A 27,058-nucleotide genomic window follows, 5' to 3' on the forward strand; every position below is an offset into this window, starting at 1 on the left:
GCGTGCCTCGGGCTGGGAATCAAGGCCCTCAGAGGGGGTTGGGCAGCTGGAGAATGGCAGTGATGGGGGGAGGGGGGAGGGAGGGCAGGCAGCTGTCATCTGAATAGCATTTCCCTCTGCCATTATCCTTTTGCCCTGGGCTCCTCCATTCATATTCATGGCTTCCAGGCTGCAGAGCATCGAGGCCAGCTCCCTTTGCACCTTTCATGCCTTGTCTTTCTGGAGTTTCTTGTCAATTTCCAAGGAATCATTGGGCCGACTCAGCAAAGAAGAAGCTAGGAGAAATCGGAGCTAGTTAGGAGACACTCTGCTGGGAAGAATTTACTTAAATGCCAGAAATTAAAGCCAAATCTGTGTGGTAAGTTAATTTCAGATTCGCTTGTTATTTAACTCCATTAATTTTCTACTACTTATTGATGAATTGGTTCTGCCTGCATGGAAACTACTTTCGTGCTGATAAGAGAGCTCCTTCCCCCAGGAAAACACTTATATTCTAATTAGAAGGCTGTACATATTTAGTACAGGAAGTGTAAAACTGCCACATGTAAATAAGGTACAAAGAAGAAATTTAAAAGCCACTCTCATCAGCCGTAAGCAGTAATTGCTATTGCGTCCCAGGGAAACATGTCTGTACACTTTTAAAGGAGACAGAAGAACTTTAGGTATACTGCCTTGAGCACGCTATTCCAGAGACACAGGCAGACAGGCTTGTGGTTTTGTACAACCTCAAAAAATGAAACAGAGTAACATAGAGTAGGGCATAACCTTTTCTACATCACCGTGTGCTCATTTGTGTGTAGTACTAAATCATAAATATCTCCATATGAAAATATTTCGTTGAAATTTTTATTGTCTACATATAAGTTCATCATTTGAGTATTCTGTGATTTTTTTTGGGGGGGAGGTTTGAATCTGTACAACAAATTCTGGCAATTTGCATACAATTCTACAAATAAGCTTTGTGGAAACCCGTGGTCTTTCAATAGAAAAGAGTCTCAAAATGATCTGTCAAAGGGGTATTTGAACTTCAAAGTGACCTCCACAGAGCCTCTAGGGAACCTCCCGGGACACTATGTGAGGCTCCAAACAGGGAGGATAGCCCTTCCAGAACCTGCCTTCATCCAGACATCTTCACTACAGGAAGAACCACTTGCTAGAGTTTCTTGGACAACACTAAAAGCAGAGTAGAGTTCGAAAGGCTCAGGATATGCTTGCAAGAGTGGACACAGAGAGGGAGTCATCTCAACCCTCGCTCGAATTAGCATTTGGTTTCTGTCACGTATGGTAAACATGCACGACAGAATGGGTAATTCTGCAAGAAAACAGAAATAACTGCTGGGGAACATCTATTTGCTCTGAGAACCCTTGGGATCGTGGAAACAAGTACTTCATAACAACAGCATAATGAGGCCACCGGGGTGCTGAAAGCATTATTTAATGAGTGACTTTAAACGTCTCTGGGAGCTTGGGGAGAGTTCAGAGTGGCTAGATTCCTTCACTCACAAAAACAAACGTCAGCCTGCGTGGCGCTCGTTTAAGACAGAAGCGCATTTTGAAAACACGTAATTCCCCATCTCCTGTTGCAACCAGGATGCGTCATGCTTGCCGAAGTCACGATACTCTGTTGAGAGATGAGTCCATTTTTTTTTCAACTTTATCTTAGAAGTCTAAGATAGAGCATACCTAGAGAGGTTGAGAAGTCAATACCGTACTGTCTGGGTGTCCCAGTACACGGAAGACAGTCATGGGGGGTGAGCTGTGATTTGCCAATGGCTCTCCTCAGAAAAGCCACGCTCTGCAACTAGGTCAGAAATGATAAGCTTTTCTTAGTCTTTGTCTAATGGATCTTGGATTTTTCATTAACGATGATGCCTCTGAGATTTTGGGGTGGGGCCTGGGGTTTGAGATAGGGTCTCAGTGTATAGTCTTGGCTGGTTTGGAACTCAGTATGTGGAACAGGCTGGCCTCGGATTCACAGAAGCCTGCCTAGCTCTGCCTCCTGAATACTTAGGATCGTAGCTGTGGTCCACCATGCCTGGCTCTTGGTCTGGAGTTAACTCCAGGAGTCATCAATCTCTTGGCGCGATTTTGGTGTTGTCCACAGGTCGGCAGGCATTCCTGGTTCCTGTAAATCTACGAGATCACTGATTAGGAGGTCCAATAACTCATGAGCTTCCCCCTGATTCATTTCATGTAGGGCTGACTTTACGCTTTTATTATTTAGGGAGTGAGACACAGGGGAGTGAGTGGAAACAGAAATGTGCAAAAACAGATCAGCTAGTGTGAGGGGACGGTCCACCCGCCCCTCTGCCGAAACAGAGCATGGGGCTAGTTCACTAACTGAAGAATATGAAGCGGGAATTCTTTTATATTTTTTCATTAATTTATTTATTTATTCACTTTACATCTCAGTATCCTCCCCCTCTCCCAGTCCCCACCTCCTACAGTCCCCCCTATTTTCCTCTCCCTGTCTCCTCAGAGAAGGGGGAGGTCCTCTGGGTATCCTGCCACCTTGGCACTTCAAGTCTCTGCAGGACTAGGCGAATCCTCACTGCAGCCCAGTTAGGGGGAGGGGATCCACAGACTAGTAACAGACTCAGGGACGGCTGTCCTCCTCCCACCTCCTCCAGTTGCCAGGTGAACCACCTTGAAGACCGAGCTACATGTCTGCTACATTTTATGCAAAAGCCAACAGCTGTTTTCTGGAACTTCACTCTTCACATTCATGGACCCCACTCCTCTATTCATTTCTTGACTTGCATCCTAAATGGAGCGTCTGTCTGACGTTAGGACAGCAGGGGAGGAAGGGTCTCTGAGCCCTGAAGAGCTCTAGAGGTGGGTGAATGCCTTTGTGAGGGGTACCAGCGGATGGAAAAGGGGAGCCCTGCTTCTGCACAGCTTCGCTCATTTAGAACCTTTATCTCTGCTTCCCCTTGGAGCCTCAGCTCTCAGGCTGGGCCAGCAGCAGCTCAGTAGTAGCAGCAGCAGCACTGGGAAATGGAACCTCTTGGCCTTAGACTGGCTCAGCCTTTCCCATCACTTGTTGGCCTCCTAGAGGACTTGGGTTCAATTCCCAGCCCCAATAAGGTGGCTCACAACCACGTCAACTCCAGTTCCGGGGGATCTGATGTCCTCTTCCGGTCTTCCATGGCCACCAGGCATACATATAATGCACAGACTTATTTGCAGGAAAAACAGCCATACACTTAAAGTTAAAATAAGGAAATGTAGCCTTGGCTACTTTCAAAGCCACTAGATCACTGGATGACATTTTACTCCACTCTCCCACCCCACCCCCGATATGAGAAAAGCTCTGATGTCATAGACCAGACTAGCCTCCCTCTGTAAGAGATTCACCTACATCTCTCTTCTTCTAATGCACTGAGATTACACACATGCGCCACTCCTGGCCACAACTTATGCCTTAAAAGGATCTTCAGGATCTAAATTTTGCCATCTTGTCAAAACTTCTATAGGGAACGGGGTAGGAAATATAAATGTTTGCACGTAGGAAGCAGATCAGGGTCTAGTGTTAATCCACAAGGACTGGAATCAGGTCGCAGTGGAATAGCCTCCTTTAGGATGTGTCTTGTGCTTTCCTGCTGCAGCATCCAGGCGGCTTAAACAGACGATTTTACTCATTTCCACACCTTGCAAGCTAGGAACACACATCCCTTTTTTTTTTCTTTTATTGGATTTTCTTTATTTACATTTCAAATGTTCCCATCTGGAAAACCCCTATCCCATCCCCTCTCCCCATGCTTCTATGAGGGTGCTCCCCTACCCACCCACCCACTCCTTCCTGCCTCCCCACCCTGGCATTCCCCTACACTGGGGCATCAAGTCTTCACAGAACCAAGGGTCTCTCTTCCCATTGGTGCCCGACTAAGCCACCCTCTGCTACATAAGCTCCTGGAGCCATGAGTCTGTTCATGTGTGCTCTTTGGTTGGTGGTTTAGTCCCTGGGAGCTCTGGGGAGTCTGGTTGGTTGATATTGTTGTTCTTCCTATGGGGTTGCAGACCCCTTCAGCTCCTTCAGTTCTTTCTCTAAAGTTCTCCATTGGGGACTGTGTGTTCAGTCCCATGGTTGGCTGTGAGCATTTGCCTCTGTAGTTGTCAGACTCTAGCCTCTCAAGAGACAGCTATATTAGGCTCCTTTCAGCAGGCACTTGGCACCCGAAATAGTGACTGGGTTTGGTGTCTGTATGTGTATGGGCTGGATCCCCAGGTGGGGCAGTCTCTGGATGGCCTTTCCTTCAGTCTCTGCTCCGCACTTTGTCTCCCTATTTCCTCCTGTATTTTGTTCCCCCTTCTAAAAAGGACCGAAGCACCCACACTTTGGTCTTCCTTCTTCTTGAGCTTCATGTGGTCTTTGAATTGTATCTTAGGTATTCTGACATCCCCATTTTTTAGATTAGAAAGCAGAATTTACTGGAGGGAGGGCGATGTCTCGGGCTTCACAGAAGCCTGCGTTTGCGTGGTCCACAGCACTGTTCTTTCTTCTATGCTATCCACACAGACTCCCACGTGGAGCCACCGCCCAGCAGGCTTGCTTTTGCAGCGCGTTTCCTCTCATCTGTCAGCTGCACGGTGGAAATTTAGCGCATTAACCCCAGACAGCTCTGAAACTGCAGTTAATTATCTTTTACTCTGATACAAATTACTAACTGTTCTCTTCAGGCTGGTGTGAGGTCTGGCAGCTCTTGGCGCCTAGCTGCAGTCTGAGTAAATGGTTGAATTTGTTGGTCTGCTAATTTGTAATTTGTAGTGCTAGATATTAATTGATTTATTGAAAATCTTCAGGTACACTTCCTTTGGGGGTCATTGGACTTCCCGTTAGGTATTTGGTCTGCATCTATTGCTTGGCTCTGGAATATGTTTAAGGGAAAGCTTGTTGATCAATTAAAAAAATTTTTTTCCTTCCTCCTGCAAGTGTGCACAGAGATACGTATGTGCAAGTTCACAGACTAACAGAATCTACTTAAGATGCCCAGGACTGCCCTCCCTCTACTTTCAAATCTTACTTACAACATTCTTATTTCTTCAGTATACGGGTTTTCAGTTTGATGGAGAAGTGAGAAATCTTTTTCAGTTTAGGTGTCTCAGAGCGGGGTTTCAGATGTACTCTACGGGGTTGTTTAAAAGGCGCTTCTAACAGAAAATGCCTGTGTTCTTCAAAGTTTCCCATGATTTGTAAGGAAGACATTTTGTTTCCCCCTTTGATAACCAGCACAATTTGCCTCAATCTCTGTTTCTCTAATCTGTGGAACTGGCACTACACCCTCATCATGAAGGTGTTTACTTTGTCTTTTGACAGACTTTAGAGCCTCAAATGAAGTTATAATGTATCTTGTTCTCTGTAGTTATAGATTACAGGTTAATTTTGTCCACACTGTATAATTACATAAGTTCTTATGAAGAAATATTATACTTTATGAGCAAAAATTTTTTAAAAAAATGAGTCCTGGGGGCTGGAGAGATGGCTCAGTGGTTAAGAGCACTGACTGCTCTTCCAGAGGTCCTGAGTTCAATTCCCAGCAACCACATGGTGGCTCACAACCATCTGTAAAGAGATCCGATGCCCTCTTCTGGTGTGTCTGAAGACAGCTACAGTGTACTTATATATAATAAATGAATAAAAAAAAAACCCAAAACTATAAAAAAAAATGAGTCCTATGCTAAAGGCATATGCATAAATATTATTCCTATCGTTATCATCTTCCTTTCCCTAGTATATGTCAGTTCCTAAACTTAAGAAAAATGATCATATGAGTATGTTATTTGGGGCTTTGATACAAATTTTTTTGTTCTGGTTTTCTATTTTAATCTCCCTGAAAATGATGTCTTTATCTTCAGTTTACGTGTATTAGTGGTTTGTCTGCATATACATACACACATATGTTTACTTACATGTGTATGTGTGTACATATGTATGTATGTATATGTATATGCACTGCCTTCATACGGTGCCCAAGGAGGCCAGAAGAAGACGTCATATCCTCCAGAACTGAACTTACAGATAGTTGTGAGGCCCTACGTGGGTGCTGGGAACCAAACGCAGGTCCTCTACAAAGGCAGCCGGTGTGGTTAACCACCAAGCCATCTGCTTAACCTTCCTTCTAATTTGCTTTTGTAGGTTTACTTCTGCCTCCCTTTGACCTTCCCACCTTTCCCACAACACTCGATGGCATTTATTAAGTGTTTTATGTTTTCCTACGTGCGCATGCTATGGGTAATGAAAGCGTGGAGTCAGTCCTGAAGTGGAAGGAACCTGATCGGAGACACTGACCTGGACACTCTTAGGGCAACTCGTGGAACCTGCCTGGGCCTCCTGCTCCATTCGTCCTCCCAGCCCTTGACACACTTACACCTCTGCAATCGAGCGCTGTGTCTTCTGACTCCTGTATTCCTTTTGTCCTACCTTCCAAATTCCTGCCCATCTTTAATGACCGATTTCAAATCTCACCTCCCACTGAAATGCTGTTGTTTGCTGCCTCCTCTTTGAGCAACTCATAATTCTGCAAGCAGGGATGACACTTTCATTACGAGTTTGCAAGGGTGGGGTGGGGACATAAAAACACGGTCCCCGTGTCTTTATCTCTAAGTTCTGTATCTTGTTCTTTGTTCTTCCAGAGCCCCAGTACATTGTAAGTACTCTTTATTATGTGTTTGCTCACTAAAGGCAGTGACCTCGATTCCCTCACAGGTAGGAATCTGGTTGGTGTACAAGGAGGGGATGGAACCAGTGTTACAATACTGTGTGAAGTTCTGCTTGGCAAAGGGCTTGGTTAAGAGGACTCCAGGTATGTGGTGATCCATGCTTGTCTGTGAAGCACAGAAGGAAAGCATTCTGGTGAAAAGTGAGAAGCCAGTTTACCCTGGTGGGCAGACAAAACATGTTTGTTTGTTCTAACGTCTTTATAAAGTGTTAGATTGTTCCTCTGCCCAGTGTACTGGCTGGTTTTTATGTCAGCTTGACACAGGTTAGGGTCATGTGGAAAGAGAGAACTTTGATTTACAAAGTGGCCCCCAACAGATCGGCCTGTAGGGAAGTCTGTGGGGAACTTTTTAATTAGTGGTTGATGGGGGTGATCCCCACTGTGGGCGGTGCCACCTCCTGACCCCCCAGTCCTCTAGGCAGGTGGCTGTGGCATGCATAAGAAAATGGGCTAACTAAACCATGGGGAGCAAGCCAGTAAGCAGCACTCCTCCATGGCCTCTGCTTCAGTTCCTGCCTCCAGGTTCCTGCCTTGAGTTCTTGCCTGTCTTTCCTGGAGGCTGGACTGCACTCTATAAAATGAAATAAACCCTTCCCTGCCCGCACTGCTTTTCATTGTGTTGACCCTAACAACAAACACACCGTCAACCCTAACCGACACACCTAGTCTTGAGCCATTTTTCCTCCTCCGTGGCTATTGTAAGTTGGTCTGCTGAGTTTATTTAATTAAATAGAAGTAGCCGTATTAAGGATTCATAAAGTTGTTGAAAGGTTTTCGGTAAAGCTTTTATAGTCATCAGACGATAAATAGACTACGGGGCCTCTTGGCAGTGTCCTAGAAGTGAGTAGGATAGCTATTCAGTTCCATTTCTACATCCACTCATTTACTCATAGGCTCATCCTACTCATGAAGATAGGTCTCACCAAAGCTCCCTGGGTACCAGGCATTATTCTGTGTACTAGTCAAGCAGAGGACGATAAAATATAATCCTTTTAACAAGGATCTCACTCTTTTTCAGGGAAAGAGAAGACCAGAAAGCTGGCCCCTGTCTTGACAAAAATTATGAAAGGGGAAAGCACAGAGGTAGGACGCCCGGGCTGTGTCCAGGGGAGCAAGGGCAGCTTTCCAGAGACGTGTCTAATCTCGTATCTGAGGAATGAGCAATAGCGAGCCACAGGCAGGGTCAGGAGGAGACAGAGGAGGACAGACATAGGCCAGGAATAGTCTGCACAGGGCCTGTAGTCAGAGAATACAGCCCCAGAGCTCCAGGAAGTATGTCTGCCTGGAGAATAGAATTTAAAGAGAAATAAATGGATCAAGATCAAGACTGGTCCCTTAGGCTGTGGCCAGGTGCTTTGACTGCACTGCGAAGGCCGTGGAGCACCTGGAGGAAGCCCAGGCTTTGATGATATCCGCGCTTTAGAGGGACCGCTCCGGCTGCTCAGTGAGGAAGATGGATGGGATCACTGGCAAGTCGGTTTTCAAGCAGCTGTGTCCCCCCCACGCCCCAGTGATGATCAGTGAATATAATTTTATGATGTTCTCTGTCAGTCTCACCTGCCAGAGCTTAAAGGAAAAAGTGTGACCTGGAGAAAACCCCATCTACCGTCCCATTCTCAACCATGACTGTTTACAGCCTGAAATGTCCTAAGCAAACAGAAAGAAAAAGTGGTATAGGATGAACAGGCACCACTCAGATCTGGCAGAAGTAAATTGTTTGACATACATGATTAGCGTCCTCTCCCTCTCCCTCTCCCTCTCCCTCTCCCTTTCCCTCCCCCTCTCTCTGTCCCCCTCTCTGTCTCTGTCTCTCTCTCTTTCATAACCACATTCTTTTTCCACTGTTTTCCTCTCCAACATTACCATTAACCTTGCAGTTGGTAAGCATAGATAGATAGATAGATAGATAGATAGATAGATAGATAGATAGATTGATAGATAGATGATATAATTTAAGTAGTCCAGGCTAACCTTGAACTCTCAATTCTTTTGCTTTAGCCTCTCAAATAGATGGACTTACAGACACGTGCTGCTGTTCTTGGCCTTCAAATACATACATTTTCGATTTTAAAAAAATTGATATGTGTTTGAGTGTTTTTACCTGTATGTGCATATGTGTTCCTGGTGCTAGTGGCTAATTAGTGGGTGTCAGGTCCTCTGGAATTGGAATTAGCCATGGTTGTGAAGCAACATGTGGGTGCTGGGAACTGAACCTACTTTGAACCAGCTGAACGATCTTCTCAGCCCTTCTTACGTATTTTTTCTTTTTTACAATTTTTTTTTTATGGGAGAGAACCCATAAAGAACATAATATCAAGTTTTACAGTTGTTTTCCTGACTTTTTAGAGATTCATCTGTATTGAAGGTGGCAAGAATATCCTTTTGTTCCTTGGGACGAGTTTACTCACATGATGGTATTGACCCTTAGTTCCTTGCTGAGCAAGGACGTGATTTCTTTCCCTCTGTCGTGTGATGTTTTCCTCTCCAGGGATCTACTTCAAGCTAGGGTGCAGGCTTCTGCTTTTATGTTGCTCTAGCAAGCCACCACCAAGGCCGCTCCACCCACATACACACCATCCCCCTTTTATCTCCTAATTAGGGAAGTCCACGCCTTGCCACCTCCAGTTTGTGCTATGTTTTGTACCAACAACCTCGTTCTCTCTTCCCATGGAGAGAGAAATGGGATTAGTATGAATGGGGAGGAATTCCAGGCAAGTGTGACTTCAGTTCAAGGTGAAGGCATTAACCCCCACCAGCCATAAACCCATTTACTGCTTTTGACAGTGAGCGCTGAAGATCAGCCACTGCTGGGAATGGATCTGAGGCGAACAGAAGCCCTTTCTTAGGGAACCTGCTGCCTTCAGAACTGCCTGAGATGAGGGAGTGCACACAAAAGGCTTCGGTTGGATTTCTGTGCACAGCTGAAAAGCTTAAGTGACTGAAAGAAAAACCACAAGAAAAGAGGAGAATGGACTGGGAAAAGCAAAAAGAAATGCAGTCAACACCAGCTTTTGCCTCCCATGGAGAGCATATACTAGGAAGCCACCAGGATGGAGGCTAGAAGAAAAGCGATTTGTAGACGTCCAGCCTCAGGGCATCATAGAGCAGAAGACTGCAGGTCAAGTGTGAGCTTGATGAGTGGCCATCGGGGATGCTGGCCATCAGGGATGCTCACCTGACTCTCAGGAGCCAGTCTCCATCTTGGTAGGCTTCTGGATTGATCTGGCTTGCAAATCTCTGTCCACTCAGACTAGCTGGTACGCTAGACTGTTCTCTTGAACTCTGACCTTGAAATAAAGACTATTTATTATTTAATAAAGTGGAAAGGGTGAGCCTAAAAGTCATGGTCAACCTAAATGGTGTCCTGATATTGTCGAAGAATCAATCAATGGGGAGAGAGTAGTCAAATAGCCTCAGGGTGTCCATCACCAGTGGGGTCATTCAAAATCGAACACAAAAGGCAAGTTCCACACACTTCAGTTTGTGACTCAGAGCACAGCAGAAAACACACCACCATGCTTATTACATCAGTCTACCCGTATGCCCCTCCCCATCTCAGGGAGCTAATGCGGGCCCAAGGGAGTTCTGTACACACTGTCTCACAGCTGAACACCGCAAGCCAGGAAAACCCCTGTCTCCCAAGGGGTCTTACACATCTTCACTTCCAATATCTTTATTACCCTGAAATTTAAAAAAAAGTCTCTGTAGATGATACCTCTGTCTTTACTGTGTTTATTAGGAAATCTGTGCGCTCTCTGATCTGCAGGCGGTCAGTATTTCTACCTCTGCAGTCTGTCTGCTGTGCTGATATCCCAGGAAAGAGTTCTACCTGTTTTGTTCATCACAGCAAACCTATCCTGATCCAGCAGGTCACAAATGTTGATTGGGAAAATTCAGTGTAGATTTTCAACTCTTCATGTAAAAACAAAACAAAACAAAAAAACCAAAAAACAAAACAAAACAAAACAAAACTTACCTATCAACTCAGTGAGTTTACGCTAAGTGGTCTGGGGTTGGGGATTTAGCTCAGCGGTAGAGCGCTTGGTTTCAGGTCGAAAGCACAAGGCCCTGTGTTGGTCCCCAGCTCTGGGGAAAAAAAAAAGAACGCTTAGTGGTCTGCAAGAGTCACTACATTTTTTAATACACAGAGTAGTATTCGATAGTGTCGTAATACTTTTTCCTATCACAAAATCGATACACATACTCTCAATGCCTCCCACTGAGTAAGTACCAAGAGAGAACAAGGGGGGAAATCCCAAACTCAGTGTCACAGCAATTCTGCTATTCCCATTCTATAGAGAGTTGAGGAGTTCTGGGGTACAGTAAAGAGGAGCAATCCAGAGGCTCAGTCACTGAGGCATGACCCCCCACCCCACCCCTACTCCCCGTGACTTGGCTGGGAGAGTAGCATTGTGGGGACCTTGGCATCTAGGAAAGAAATAGGTAGTGGAGGTTGGTATTCTGTCTAAGCTCCACCCCCACAGCTACCTGGCAACAACCAGGTATGCTCCGCCCCACAGTTGCCTGGCAACAGCCAGCTGTGCCTGAATTTAAAGGGGGCTGCTTGCCCCCTCCTCTCCCTCTTGCTCTCTTTTGCCCTTACTCTTCTCTTCTCTTATGCCCTCGTTGTCCCTGTCCTTTCTCTCCCCATTCCCCTGCCCCCTTTCCCCATGTGCTCATGGCCAGCCTCCTTTGCTTCTCCCCTCTTCTACTCTTCTTTCATTAAACCTTTTCACGTGCAACCACGTTGGCTTTGTGTGTTCTGCTTGGACGCAGGCCGAGATTTAAACCCCAACAACGGAGACCACAGGGAGGTGGGGAGAGTTCGGGTCGGCAGGGGAGTCACCTAACTCAAGTCCCCTTCCTGCTTCTGTAGGGATGACCTTCCCAACCTCTCCCTTCACTGGATCTTTGTGAGGCGCAGAGAGGGTCAATGTCAAGCAGTGCAAGCAATGGCAGACGTTAAACCAGAGATTGTTGCTCCTGGAGGAGGAAGGAGCTTTGTTAGAGCTGGCGCTTGGTTTTGCTCAGCAGGGGTTGTACTGTGGAACCAGATCGATTGTGTTGGAGTCCGGTCTCTGCTCTGCGGCTCTCTGTTGAAGCGACCTTGGCTAGACTATGTAACTTCCTCAGTTTTGTTATCTATAACCCAGGATTATTAATAACACCTCATAGGCGCTCTGAGGATTAAATAAGTTAATAGTACACAGTAAGAGATATGTACAAATGATTTGCTGCAATCTCCCACTGTCACCTAAGATTCACCACTGTGTGAGACCGAATACCTACGAGACATCCGGCTGAAACTCTCCACCTGGCAATAGAAACCACCAGCCCAGGAGTGGTCTGTTTAAAAAACGAAACTGGGGCGATGCTGAATTTCCAGGACGGCTTTTGTGCTGACAAGGTTAAAGGCTAACAACAGTCACATTCCATTCACTCAGGTTTAAAGGTCACCCTTATGGTTAAGTCCCACAGTCATGCCCAGGGCAAGTAAGTACTTCAGATAGACTGTGCGCTTGGAACTCATTGAGTGGGACCTGAGGGGGCCCCTACCTGGAAATGAGGTACCTACGGAAAAAGTCTGAGGAAGCTCTGGATCCTGAGGTTTGAGAGTACAGGTGAGGAGAGAGGGAGGCCCCCAGGGTAAGTGCAGAGCCAGGAGCTAAGAGCAGGCCTGAAAAGCAGCAGGAATGCTGGGAGCAACAGAATGTTCCTGGGACCACTGCCTATGGAGGCTACTCCACGGCCCTTTAGTGTGGAAAGGGGAGGGTGAGTCTAAGACTGGATAATAGCAATTGCTTTTCAGTTCTTTAGGTCCTCTCCTTCCCTCTCTCTCTCTCTCTCTGTGACAAGAAAGGATTTCCCTGTGCTTTCCACTGACTCCATCTCACTGGTGCAAGCCTAGAAATGCCCACTTCCTATGTCTTTCTGCCCCTATAGTTTTGTGAAACTCCAGGAGGCTTTGACTGAACTTTCCTAGGCTTAACCCCTTCTTCTCCACATCACAAACAAGTATGCATAAATCCTCGCCCGATTTCAGCCCACTCCCTAGACAGGCCTGACAGACCATGCCTTTGCAAAAGAACATTCCTTAGGAACTGCAGGTAGCGTTCCTCACATGGGCACCATTTACTTCCCCTAGCGGATCTATAGGGAAGTAAACTCAGCCTGAGCCTTCTGCGCTCAGTTCGCCTGTACCCTGTCTGCCCTGAAAGACTTTGCTCTCTGTCCTTGCCTCTAAGTCGTACAGGCCCCTCCTTTCACCAGAACTTGGATTGGAAAGTATTCTTCGCCCAGCCCTGAGAGAAATCTAGCGCGCGTGGTGTTTCCTAGGCTTTGTAACTTTATCGAAGACTTCATGGAGGGTGGAGAACTGAACGAGGACCCCTCCCCCATGACCCCTCCGCCATGACCCCTCCGCCATGACCCCTCCGCCCCCCTCCGCCATGACAGTGGCCAGGTAGCCTGGCATTGCTGTACTTTCTCCAGCACCACCGTACCCTCCAACCACAAAGGGGACCAGATCTTCGAGACTTTCTGAGGCCCTAGGTCCCTTTCTACCCACGCACATTCCAAACATATCAGCATCTGCCCACACCCCACATTAAGTGTAATTTTTTGCTTCGGGCCATGAAAAGCGTGTTTATTATTTGCTTTTCGAAATCATTTGACTGTAAGTAGCTCATGCAATTTATAGTTGGCTCAAATTTCCCCAGAGTTATACAATAGAGAGTTCTTAAAAAAAAAAGAAAGAAAGAAAGAAAGAAAGAAAGAAGAAAAGAAAGAAAACTGTCCTATGAATTATTTTCATATAAAATAAAATATTTTTAAAAAATAGATTTAGCAAAGAAGTAATTATCGTATTTGTAGACATTTACTTCAATCTTGAGAAACTTTCTGGTATTTTTCTGTGGTCTCTTTAAAACCACCAGATCGTTATGTGCACTGGGTAGAGATTCAACTGGAGGTGCCAGGAGGCCTGACAGCTTGAGTTCAGTACCTCAGACCCACATGGCAGAGGGAGAGAAATGACTCCTGTAAGTTGTCCTCTGACCTTCGCACAGTGTCCTAGAGTGCACACCAGCCTTCGTGTGTACATGCGTATACACAAGAAAGGTTTTTTTTTAATGCAACACACATAAATAAAAGGATTTGTAAAAAAAAAAAAAATGGCTTCAAGAAGTTGTTGGTTACTCCCTTAACATTTGTTGTTGCACCACTGTATCTTGCAGACAGGAGGTCACTTTTGTCCGTCTCAAAGTTTGCAGCTAGGTGATATGGATTTTCTCGTTGTAGCATGTAAAATAGTTTCCAGCACCTTGACTATTAGCCAGTAGGGGTGGAGCTTCTAGTTGGTAGAAGCTTGATTCCTTCATGTTTTTGTTGTTGTTGTTTTGGTTTGGTTGTTATTGTTGTTTGTTTGTTTGTTTTGGGTTTTGGTTTTTGGAGACAGGGATTCTCTGTATAGACCAGGGCGTCTTTGAATTTGCAGAGATCAGCCTTCCGAGTGCTGGGATCCAAAGGTGTGTGCCACCACAAATTCTCCATGTTTAATGACTTAAATAAGTTGTATCCTCAGCAATCTGATCTGACCATAAGGTTGTGGATGGCCTTACAGGTCACAGAACCTATATCTGACACAGCTAAAGTTTCCAACAACCTGAGACTAGAGAGATCCTGGGCCCTAAGGGAAGCCTCATTATTATTCTGCTAAAGGAACATAGCAATAACATGATTCCTTGTGACATGACACCACTGTACCTGTAGGTCATCGACTCACTCGGCCCTCCCCTGAGAAACTTCTTGCAATAGATGGTAACAAACACAGATCCACACCAGACAGAGGGCAGGGAGGGAGAGACAGAGGTGACTCCAAGGAGAAGGGTCATCTAGTCCAACAACACATGTGTGTGAATTCACGTATGTATGCGACATACATGTGACACTTTGCATAAGACTCGAACGGGTTGAAATTGAACAGAGTCCCAGCACTGGGAAGAAAAATAGACAGAGAGTCCCACCGTTAATTAAGAAAATGATTTGAAAATGAGACTTGCTGAGAAAAGGAAAATCACTTTTCTCTAATGGAGGGACACTGGGTTTATCAACCACACTCCAGGCCAAGCCCTGCACTGAGGAGTAGCTGGCCAACACACGACAGATTCCATGTTTTCTTTGTTTTTGTTTTGGGGTGTGTGTGTGTGTGTGTGTGTCTGTGTCTGTGTCTGTGTCCGTGTCCTCAGGCGTGCAGATGCACACTTGCCTGTGCTCATGCTCATACACTTTTTGTTCTATTTTTTGAATGAGATGGGGAGCAGAGGGAACATGGAGTTGGATAGTTGGTTTGGTAGGGCGCTAGGGATGCTGTGGAAGGAGTTGGAAGAGGGGAAACAATATGATCAAAATGTATGAAAAAAACAACACTTAAAGACAAAAGAATGTAGAAATATATGATAATGCAGTAAAAGAAAAATTAAGACAATGAAGTAAAAGATCGTCCCGTTAACTTTACAAAGAAGGGCTTGTTGGATTCTAAAGACACACAGACTGAAAGATTGGAGAGAGGTTAGAATTGAAGGCGCACGCGTCTGAGGCTGTGATCCCAAGGAAAGTAAAGATTTCCATCGCCTTAAAATTCAAGTGAGTGGAAGAGGCTCGCTGCAACTACTAAAAGAACATCAGGTGACGTAACTTTCAGAGTGGTTGTGAAGGAAAACAGATGACAAACCCGAGTAGTTTTCAGAAACCCAGAAAGGAGAGTAGAAAAGCTCAGGAAGTGTGGTGCAAAAGTGAGGCACGAAAGACCGTGCAGACGTGAACTGAGAGCTGTAATCATAGTAAATACAGATCAGCTGGTGCTGCTCCAGCAGAGAGACGGCCTCAAACTGAAACGCATTCTGGGCAGAGAGCTCCCCTCTCCCACCTCCGAGTCAACGTTTACGGCCGTAAGGCTCACCCGCAAGGAAGCTGCAGCACCTGAAAGGGTCCAGTCTCCAGCTTGGCTGCTTCATGTGCCAGCACCATCCCCTGTCAAACCAGAAGAAGAAAAATAAGTGTTTTCTCGATTGTGAAGTCTGATTGTTAGAGCCAGCTCCTGTGAGGTCAGTTTCTTCCAGGACCAGGAAGTAAAAAGCTGAAATAATCATCATGGCTTCTTATTTTTCTTTTCCTGTCTTCCTTTTCTTCCCCATCCTCCCCAGCCTGTAGGGTACCTTTAAAATTGCACCTTTCCTAAACAGCCTGGATACCCAGGTATCCAGGAAGGCTCAGAGGAGACTTGGTGTAAGCAAAACTGGCAGGAAAAAACCCTCCAGACGTTATTTTAGGTTTGGAGTGACCACTGGGGCTGCATGCGTTCTACATTTGAATTATCCAGCATTTCTCCTATCCGGTAATGTTAGGTCTCTCAGCCAAATGATAAGGTTGAGCAGGGTGGAAATTACAGGGCGAGGCTGCCAGTGGTGTGCGAGCATAAGGCATCACTTCCATTGATGTAGCAAGGCTTTGCGAGGGCCCATCCTCTGGTTCAGCATTTTAGCTTCTCGTCTCGGTATTTATTTCACTTACTACACGTTTCCCCAATGTGTTTGTTCTGCTTCATCCCCTTGCGTCTGGGGAGTGAATTATTAACATTCTCTCCCCCCTGTTGCCCCCACCCTCTGTGTGTGTGTATCAGGCTTGGCAAGTACTTTGCCTGTGGAGCCATCACAGCGAGGCTCTGTCCCAGTATACTCATGGTGATTTTAAGTGTTTGAGTGCACCCCTCTCCTCCACGATACGTTCTACTTCTCCTCTCCCACCTCCTCTTTCATTCCCCCTAAAGTTATAACATACGGGTTTACAAGTTATGAAAATTATCCAGACTTGTTCTTCCTTGGCCAAGCAGTGTAAGGAGCTTAGACTATTTGTAATTTAATGGTCCTTCCACGTTGCTGCTACCTGTAATATAACCACAAGTTGTTTAAAACTCCCTGATGATCTGGGGAAGGCTGTACCTTTAAAAGATGAGGGCGCTGAGAGAGGTGTTACTGTAACTTGTATCTCCTTTGTTCACTCTGCTTATATTACTTTTTCCCCCCGGTTTGCTTTATCTTGAAATAGATCATTAGTAATTTTCTGTCAGAGGTCTTGATTTTTGTTTTTCCTTCTTTTAAATTTTTTTTTTTTTTTCGGTATGGGTATACTTTCAACTTTTGAGCAGTCATTTAATTGAGTATAGAGAATAGTTTGGTCAGGATGATCTTTTGAAAAGGTCTTTGAATAAAAAAAAAACCCTTATTACATATATTTATCTTGTGCGTATGCTTGTGTGTTTTTTGCATCAGGAGTGAGCTTTCTTCTTCTACCTTGTGTGTCAAGGATTTGGAGCATTTAATTAACTAGGAGTGGCTGCAGGGACCTTTACTCGGGAGAGCTAGCTTATGGCCTGCAAGCGGTATCTTTAAGCCATTCTGAATGTTATTCTGCTAATTCTGTTATTCTCTTTGTCACTGGTATAAAACCAGCCGACGGTCTGATGTCATTATTCTGTTAGCGATTTATCCTTCTTTCCCTGTTTGCAGATTTTCTTTCCAGATTTGTTTAGTTTTTATAATAGTTCCTGGTGTGTGTGTGTGTGTGTGTGTTTGGAGAGACAGCTCAGTGATTAAGATAATTTGATGTCTTACATTGAACTAAAGTTTGGTTCACAAGATCCATGTCTAATAGCTCAACGATTGGTAACTCTAGCTACAGAAAATCTGATGTCCTCTTCTGGCTATTGATGGTGTTTCACACACACACACACACACACACACACACACACACACACAGAGAGAGAGAGAGAGAGAGAGAGAGAAAATATTAAAAAAAAAAAAGCTTCAAATAACACATATTAAGAGAGAGCAGTAGAGAGTAGTTGGGAGTAAATATGATCAAGTACATTCTATACATGTGTGGAAACATGTTTAAACAAGTAAATAGATTACTAAAGTAACTTTAAAAAGACAGCAAGGACCAATTTTTTAAAAAAGAGCATATGTATTGCTTGAATTCTGTGAAATTCTAAGCCTTTACCATTTCAGTTTTAATATTGCCTCTCTTACTTCCTGGAGTCCAATTTAAATTTATGCTTTAATTTTTTTCTAATTTAATTTTCACATTCTATAGATGTTCTTTCACATGTATTCTCTCCCTGCGACGTTTATGTATTTTCTTCAGATCTCTTTTCCACAACATTGATTTTTTTTTTCAGCTGCAACTGAATGCATCGTGGTTTTCCTCTTTTTCTTTTCCTTGTTTATTTTATCACATATTTGAGACAGGGTTTCTGTCTGTAGCCTAGGCTGGCTTAGAGTTCACTAAGTCATTCAGACTAGCCTGAAACTCAAGGAAATGCTTCCATTTTAGCTGTGAGAGTTCTAGGATTAGAGTCACGATTACCATGCCTGGCTTGTATTTTATTTTTAAAAACTCTATTTACAAGCTGCTGAGATGACTCAAGACTCAGCTGATAAAACTGAGATGTGTGCCACCCTAAGGTTCATCCTTGGAAGCCACGCTGTAGGAGAGAACTGACTCCTGCATGCTGTCATCTCCACGGGTGTCCAATCATAATCATGAAAGAATCCTACGTACTCGTCTCCTCCTTTTCTCATAGAGGATAGTGCTTGGTACATTTTCTCCTTTTAGGTAGGAACTTTTGAAAAACATGATTAGTGTGGAGACCCCATAGTCGATGACTTTTCTCTTACCCACCCTCAGTTCTTGGGGTGCTGTTTGTTCCCACTTGCTGTGGGCATGGTTTCTCTTTTGGCCTCACCTCCGATCTTTAATTTGTTCAGTTGGGATAGTTTATCCTGAGGGAGACTCATGAACCTTGAGCTACTAAAAAAAAGTAATAAAATCGTCCTACCGAGCAATCTGAGTTTGCTTCTGCAAAGGTCTCCCTGGTCCAGGGAACATTTTTATGGTGATATATTGGTTCAGGATTCTTTTACAACGTAAGCAATGTAAATCTTGGTGACTCGCCTTTGCGCGGCATTGGCTTGGTGCTTCATACTCCTTGGTTGTGCTTTTTACTGAAGTATGACACTGTGGCATAACACAGTACAGACTTCCCTGCGTCCTGAGGACAGTGGTAGTTTTCGTAATTCTACTTCCACGTAGATGGAGTATTTCCAGAGTTCTGATGGTGTTGTTTTCTCATTCTGGCTTGTTTTCCTTGCAGGGGAAGGGCAGCATCATCTGTTCTCACTTGGGCTTTTCAATCTCAATCTAGGGCTGAAAGTAGCTGTATCCAGACTCAAGTCGCCCCTAGCCCTCCAGCCCGCTGCTTTGGCTTTAGGGTCACCGTTCAATTCTGGACAATAGTAAATAGAGCATCGTGCTTTCTACGGTCATGAGGTGCATTCTTATGATGGCCGTCCTGGGTTGTATTTTATGTTTGGAATTGAAGGGGAGATGCTGATGAATTCAGTCAAATTTGGTTTTTAATAAAGCACACATATTCACAAACTACTAATTAACTACCTATTATGTTCCTGGCTCTGTTATAGTTGTTAGGGTATAAAAATGAATAACTCAAAGTCTTTGATTCCCCTCAAAGGAAAGGCAAAAGGAAGAATATGTGAAGATATAATAAAATCAGATGAAGTCAGAAATGAAGGAGGAAGGACCAGGTTGGATGAGAGTATTTTATTTTGGATCCAAGGGAAGATGAAGCAAGAAGCAGGTACCTAGATGGGATTAATAGTGCCAGAGACTTTTTACAGTTATTTCCCTCGTAATGTGTCAAAGGACCTGAGTAGAGGCAACATAAGGGCAGAAGAGTTCATTTTCACAGTTTAAGATGTTATAATCCTCCATGATGGAGAAAACATGACAATGGGGCATGGGAGGCTGCTGGCCATGCTGCATCTGCGGGAGGAAGCACAAAGTGAACAGGAAGTGGTCTGGGCTACACAATCTCCACCTCCCATAGGATCTACAACCTTCCCAGACAGAGTCATCAGCTCAGGACCAGGGGTTGAAATACTTGAGCCCATGGGGAATATTTTATGTTCAAACCACAACAGCAACCTCTTGGTTGGAGGTCTGAGGTCGGAGCAGAAGGAAACTGCTAATCCCTGTAGGATGATGTCATCACGCAGGTGTAGGCAGGTACAAGATAGAATGAGGCCTGTCATTGGGAGAGAAGGAAGGGTGGGCGGGAGAAAAAATTTTTAGGAAGAGGAGGAGACTGGAATGGGAAGGTAGAGGAAGCTCGGAGAGAACATGGAGGCTGATATTAACATTCCACTGTGTATTTACAGGTTGTTATGAATATTCTTAAGGGATGGATGTGTACAGGGCTTTGTATGTTTAGGTGGGCAATTATATCTTATCAGTTGGGATCAGAGGTTACTGTGTTGTGTGTTCTTTCATGTGGCAATTTAAGTTTAAGAGAGTATGTGGCGGCCGGAGACACTAAGCCGCCACGGAATTGGGATGTATATTTCTGGCATGGTGGCAACCTGCCTTGGGAGCTAGATGGGTAGAGAGATTGTTGCCAGGCTCAGAGAGAAGCCATCGGCAGTGTGATATGGGATGGAGCAGAGCAAGTGAGACGTTTTGCTGACTGAGATTAAGATGTCTACCAGATGTCTTGGGGGGCACTGCGGTGCGGGATCCAGTGTGGAGTAAAGTACAGCATTTTTTTTTTATAATTTTACAGTAACAAATCCCCATATTAAATTATCTAAGAACTTCACAATGACTTTTTTCCATGTAGTTTCATGTTCCTTTTTTAAATTTTATTTTTCTTGGATATTTTATGTATTTACATTTCAAATGTTATCCTCTTTCCTCCTCTCCCATCCTCCCTGCCCCCTCACAATGACTCTTAAAGAGCCTTCAACCAAGCACAAAGTTCTCCTGAATGTGCTGTCTGATTGGGAGAGGAAAGAGGAAGCAGCTGTTAGCACCCTGGGGGGTCCATCAGACTACAATAAGATACAATAAGATACAATAAGATACAATAAGAGAAGGGAAGAGTGGAAGCATCCTCCTGCTGTTCTGAGATTTTGGCAAAGCTGTTGCAGTGTCCTGGACCTGAAGCCACCTGTTAGTTGAGTTTGCATCTCACAGAAGTAGCTTGGCTTCCGTGTCCTCACCATGCTAGGTCATGCACCAGGAGTGACCCCAGGAATCGCAACATTGACACGAATGTAGAGAAGGATTTCAAAGCACAGCAGCTGTTCCTGCCAATTGGGCTCCTGGTCTTCTGGACACTTAGAAGTATACAAGGCAAGTTCCTTTTAGGGGGAGGAAACAGTGATTGCCAGGGCTCTTGTTATAGGCGGAATTATGCTCCCCACCTGAAATTCACATGCTGAAATCCTAGCCTACAGTACCCCTGAATGTGACTTTATTTGGAAACAGGAGTGAGGTCCACTGGGAGAAGAATGAGCCTCTAATCTCAAATGGCAGCTGTCTTTCTAAGAAGTGCTATGTTTAAAGATAATATATGTGCTCACAAGAACCTCAGGTGAAGGTGAGAGTAGAGATGGGGCAATGAGCCAACAAGCCAAGGAACACTGGAGATTGCCAGCAAACCACATAAGCAAGGAGAGAGGCACGGCTCAGACGTTCCCTGGCACCATCAGAGAGAGCATGGTCCTGCCAACACATGGATTTCAGATTTCCATAAATGAGACAATGCATTTCCATCTTAAAAGCCAACTGCTTTTTGATGCTCTGTTATAGCAGCCCTAGCAAACTAACAGAGGTCTGGAGTGAGAATAGATTTTGTGAGCCGTGTAAACATCAAAGAGGGCAGTGAAGACAAAGCGGGTCAATAAAGGGAGAACGGCGGAGGCAGGAGAGGTGTCAGGGGTCAGGTCTAGCTACCAGGCTTCACGGATTAATACAATGACCCTGGCTTTTATTCCCAGTTTGATGGGAAGCCTTCAGGCTTTGGAGAGGGCAGTGGCCTGATTTCACTTCGATTTCTAAAGCACCCTGATCTGGAAATAAATTGTAACGGAAAAAACAGACGCAGAGAGGCCCAGCTGGCCTAGTGGTCAATGTGAGAGCAGTTCCCGTGGAGGTGGCATGAAGTGAGTCGTAATGTCAGCCAAAAGGTAGACTATATAATTTATGGAAGGACCGGATAAGCCCTGTGAAGGAGAAGAGTCAGGAACGGACATTTGTGTGCACTTCTATACACATATGCAAATAAATGCTGTTACAGAACAACCAGAATACTTTTTGAGCCAGGACTGAGGTGAGGAGGGCACGGGAATGGAATGTTTTAGAACTAGCATGTTGTTTTATTGTGCTTACACGTGCTTACACGTACAAACACACACACACACACCAGTTTTCACGGGCTTCTTTCAGTATCGAAAATGCTAACCTTACGTTGTACTCAGTTCCCTCCAGGTGGACTGGCTGTCTCCCTCTTTGTGTGTGGTTGTCAGCCGATGCTTAAATAGGTGTGTTTGTCTACTGCTACAGCCAAACAGTATTCCTCCGTCCTAGTGGCGAGATGTGACACCGATCGTCTCACAGTTCCTGCAGGTCAGGCGTGACAGCACCGCTCAGCCATCCTTAGGTTCAGGATTGCTTGGGAGAAGCATCTTGAGGTTCCGCTGGGGAAGAGCTGCTTCTGCCTCCCTCGGTGATCACCAGCAGGATGCAGCTCTTAGTGGACTGTTGGTCTAAGAACCTCCATTCCTTACTGCCAATTAACTGGAAGCTACCCTAGTCCTTTGTGATGTGAGTTTCTTGGTAGAGCCACAACACGACAGCTATTCTTTCAAAGCAAACCAGCAAGAGTGGAAGGTATGTGAACAAAACGGAAGCCACATTGAAGTGTTTCATCTTAAAGTATTCCAGTTGTCAGAAGGAAGTCGCTAGCTCCAGACTCAGCAAGCGGAGAGTATGATACACAAGGTTAGATGTGAGAGGCAGAGATCATTGAGTTCTATCTTAGAAACATATCCACGGCATAACACATAAACACATACCCGTATACTTGTTTTTCGATAGGTAGGTTTGCTGAGGACAAAAAACTTTAAGAGGCATCAGACTAGGTTTTGAGGATAAAGCATCTGCTGTACAGGTAGGTGTAAGGACCAGAGTTCAAATCCCCAGCACCCACATAAAACTTGAGTCTGGCCGTGCATACCTGTAATACCAGCACGGGGAGCAATGACAGGCAGATCTCAGAGGCTCCCAGGCCAGCCGCTCTAGCAGAAGTGATGAGTTCCAAGTTTGGTGAGAGACCCTGTCCCAAAGAATGAGGTGGAGAAACAGTTGAGGAGGGCACACCGTGTTCTCTGGCGGCACGCACACCTGGATGTATAAATCTTGCACACATACACGCGGCATTTTAAGGTCTCACCTGGATGGCATGGCACCCCCCACCCCCAATTTCTAATCTAAACACTTGGGACTCAGAGGCAGGAAGATCAGGAGTTCAAGGTTATCCTCAGCTATTATACAGAGCGGGTCTGAGGTGACCCTGGGATCCATGAGACTGTAAGTCTTAAGAGAACGATCTCGGGGCTGGAGAGATGGCTCAGTGGTTAAGAGCACTGACTGCTCTTCCAGAGGTCCTGAGTTCAAATCCCAACAACCACATGGTGGCTCACAACCATCATGAGATGCCCTCTTCTGTCTGAAGACAAGTGTACTTATATATAATAAATAAATAAATCTTTTAAAAAAAAGAGAGAACGATCTCATACATGTCAGCTTTCTTTACAAAAGCTTCAGTCTGGACTTCCAGTTCATTTTGATTGGATGTTTTTTTCCCCCTGCTGTTTCCTCCTCTGAGGCAGAGAGCTCCTGAAAGAGCCTTTGGCAGGTTTTGTCAGGACTCTCCCCACTTCCTGCCTTCCTTTTCTTTATGCCTCCAAGAACAGGAAATAAATAGCTGTGTGCCTTATGATACAAAGGCATCAGCCAGTACACGCCATTCCCGACAACGCCATTCACTAGCCAGGTTATGATGACCTGGGCTGTGCCATTAAACAAGGAGTCGTTGTCTTTACTTGTTCGGTGGCCCTGGGTTAGATTTATTGAGGAGAGGGATTAAAAATCACAACCTGGACTGTAGGGTGGGCCAGTGACGTCAAGGGAAACATCACTTGAATCATCTTTGCTGAATCCACGGTGCTCCAGGGCTTCTGAGAGTGGAAAGTACACGTTTCCTCTAATGTCACAGGACTAACTTCTTATAAAAGGACCCTTTTATAAGGGTCTCTCTGTTTGCTCCCAAATGGTTGAAGGAAATACAAATTGTGGCGAGAACCCCTTTATCGTCTTCCCACACAATTTGAGGTAGCTTTATAAAGCTAGACACATCCTAATCCTAGACTGAAAAGGGGGTCGTTATCATCCCAAATGTCTGTGGGTCTGGGTTCCGTCTGCCGGGGCTAAGTACCACAAGCCAGATGGCTTATAAGCAACGGAAATTTAATTCTCACACTTCTGAGAGTAGGGTGGCCTCGTTCTCACGTGGGCCTTCATAGGGGCAAGAGGAGCTCCCTGGAGTCCTTTTATAAGGGAACTAGTCTCACGTACGGAGGTGAAGGTCATATCACACGATCACTTCCCAAAGACCCATCTCCAAATACTACCGCGTCGAGGCTTATCAGGGTTTTTGTATGTCAAATTTAAGAGGTATAATTTACTGTGCCTACTAGATTATCTGCCCCAACAGAGGGCTTTGTCTACCTTAAAAGCCCCCCAAATGAGTTACAAGCTGCCTTCTTTCTCCTTCCTATCGCCTGCAAGTTGTGGAGCTTGGGGGGAGGGGGGCATTTAATGGCTTCTGATCAAGTTGAGGGACCCTCTTCATGGGGACTTTATCAACAATCCCTGTGCAAGGGTAACAATCCCTGAGAAAGGGGCCACGATTTACCATAAATTCTGCCTTTTGCTTTCCACTTTGCATATTGGACATTGCAAGCCAAAAGGCCCTGTGGCTCTTTTTGGTAAGGCTGAGTGTAGGGACCTAGGTGTCCATTTTATCTCTGCTGTAACTGCTTAGAAAGCAACTCCTGCTGGCCATGCCAGTACACACCTTTAATCCCAGTACTTAGGCAAAAGCGGGTGGGTCTCCAGAAGCTCAAAGCTCCTTGGACTGTGTAGGACCAGTCTCGTCTACATAGCAAGTTCCTGGTCGGCCTGCACTGCATAGTGAAACTTTATTAAGGAAGGAAGGAAGGAAGGAAGGAAGGAAGGAAGGAAGGAAGGAAGGAGGGAGGGAGGGGGAGGGAAGGAAGGAAGGAAGGAAGGAAAGGGAAGGAGGAGGGAAGGAAGGAAGGAAGGGAAGGAAGGAGGGGGGAGGGAAGGAAGGAAGGGAAGGGGAAGGAAGGAAGGAAGGAAGGAAGGAAGGAAGGTAGGCAGGTAGGCAGACAGGCAGGCACTCCATTCTGGGTGCCCTGAAAACTAGGACCTTGTCTCTTCTCTGTCTATACCCTGTAAGCTGTGTCTGGAGAGCATGGCTTTCTACACCCTGTGTCCCAGTGTGACCTTACTTTTCTCCCATTCGCCCCTCTCAGACCCCAGGGCAGGTTGTCCTTACATTTCATAAGTTTACTCTGCTAGATGAAAAAGAAAAACCGTGCTCTTCATTCAGACAGCAGGCTCAGTCGTGTGGATTGTATTCTCTGGAGAAAGGAGAAGCCAAGTGTAGAAACCCTTCAAAGCTGAAGTGAATCAAGGCTCTCTGGCTGTGCTGCCCGGGTCTGTCAGTGTTTGTGTTTTTCTAGAAGCCACTCTGAGACAGGACATATTGGAAGGGATCAACTAGGGAGCAGCTCATTGGATCATCAATTCGGATGTGACGATCTGTAGCCTCTGGGGCTAGCTATCTGATTTAAAATACAAATGTCGGCAGGTGTCTTGTATCTTGTTTGGGTCTGTAAAGGTCTGCATCTGAGATGTGCTAACCAGGCTTCTTTTTTTTCCAGTGGAAGCCCGGTGTCTTGTTTTTCTTTCTGGCATTCTGTACCCTTCAGCTTTTCCCTATATTGGGTCTTTGATTTTGTTTACCGACTGAAATTCATACAAAAATTTCTTGGGCAATCAGAATTTTTATGGAAATCTATGTCATCTTTTCGGATTCTTTTTCTAAATAAATAAGTGACATTTAAAGAGACTAGGAGGCCAGGTGTGGTGGCACATACCTTTAATCCCAGCACATGGGAGCTAGAGGAGGGCAGGAAGATCACAGTTAAGTTCCAGGCTAGCCTGGGCTACATAGCAAGTTCCAGGCCAGCCTGAGCTACATTTTAAGACTCTGGAGAGAGAGCGAGTGGGTTAGGGAAGGAGAGGAGAAGTGCAAAGGAGCAGGAGAAAGGAGAGAGGGGAGGACAGGGACTAAGAACTATTATCTAACCCTTGCCTTAGCTCTGTGCTCTGCCCAGCGAGCTTTCTTGGGACTAACCTGTTTCTCACCTCCTCTTTCTGAGAAGACCCAGTAGCACCCTAGCAAAAGTGGCCTCATCACCACATATTAGTGAACGTAGAATCTTACATGGAAAAGAAGCCAATGCACGTGGCTTCCTGGATTCTCGATTGGACCCAATATAAAGCGAGTCCTCGACTGGACCCAATATAAAGCGATTGCTCGCTGCAGGGTTTGGCTGAGCCTGGTGCCTGCCGGAATGATTGGTTGTTTTCCACGGCTTTGTCAAAGCAGCCGCTTCTCCTGGCAGAGTTCCTGCAGCCTCTAGAGACCTTTGAGAACTTTTCTCCCCTTCTGTAAACCTTATTGTTTTTCAGGACAGTAGTGGCATCCTGACTAGTCACTAAAAAATAGTGTGGGAAAAACAAAACACCCAAGGAATAAAGAAGAAAATCAAAAACAATCCCCCTAGACAACGAGAAACCTCATGCCCATCTCGACCTTGGGAGGTGGCTGTTTCCATACCCATCAGTCAGAAACTGTGAGGCATTTTCCTCTTTGATTTATTTTTAACATTCTTTGGCACGTTTACACATCGCGGTTACAGAAGAAAATCAGAATGAAGAGGTTTCGTGTTTTAAATGCATGCTTTGACCCAGGATGAATTTTGCTGGCACTGCCGTGGGAGTGTGAATTCCTGGTCTTAAATAAGCACCAATGTCCAGTAAACACAAACTATCTGGGAGCTTCCCTCGCGTCGCCATGGCAGCCTCCTAGCCCGTGCCCCGCTCTCGTGGACCACTGGTTGGCTGCTTGACCGTGGCTGAAGGGAGGCGCCAGCCAGTTAGGCCTAATAGGAAAACTGCTGTTCCTCCTCCCCAAGGGGGAACAAGGGGCCTGCCCTCTTCTGCAATCATCCAGGGTTGCTGAGTGCCTGTGGTGTATCAGACCAGCT

The 27,058-nt window shown here is 45.4% G+C and overlaps 1 protein-coding gene across 4 annotated transcripts in view; it reads left to right on the plus strand.

Moving 5' to 3' along the window:
* The first annotated feature begins 339 nt into the window (after positions 1–339).
* Positions 340–27,058, plus strand: part of Mob3b (MOB kinase activator 3B) — a 155,413-nt gene continuing 128,694 nt past the window's right edge. For 2 of the 4 annotated variants that reach the window (XM_032904489.1, XM_032904482.1), the window contains exon 1: positions 12,168–12,340. The gene's annotated coding sequence lies outside the window, so the exon portion shown is untranslated. Of the gene's footprint in view, positions 359–12,167; positions 12,341–27,058 lie in introns of those variants that run through there. The other 2 variants (XM_032904506.1, XM_032904497.1) reach the window with 2 other exon arrangements.

This window comes from Rattus rattus, chromosome 1 (assembly GCF_011064425.1).
Source record: "Rattus rattus isolate New Zealand chromosome 1, Rrattus_CSIRO_v1, whole genome shotgun sequence".
In the NCBI taxonomy this organism is placed as follows: Eukaryota; Metazoa; Chordata; class Mammalia; order Rodentia; family Muridae; genus Rattus; species Rattus rattus.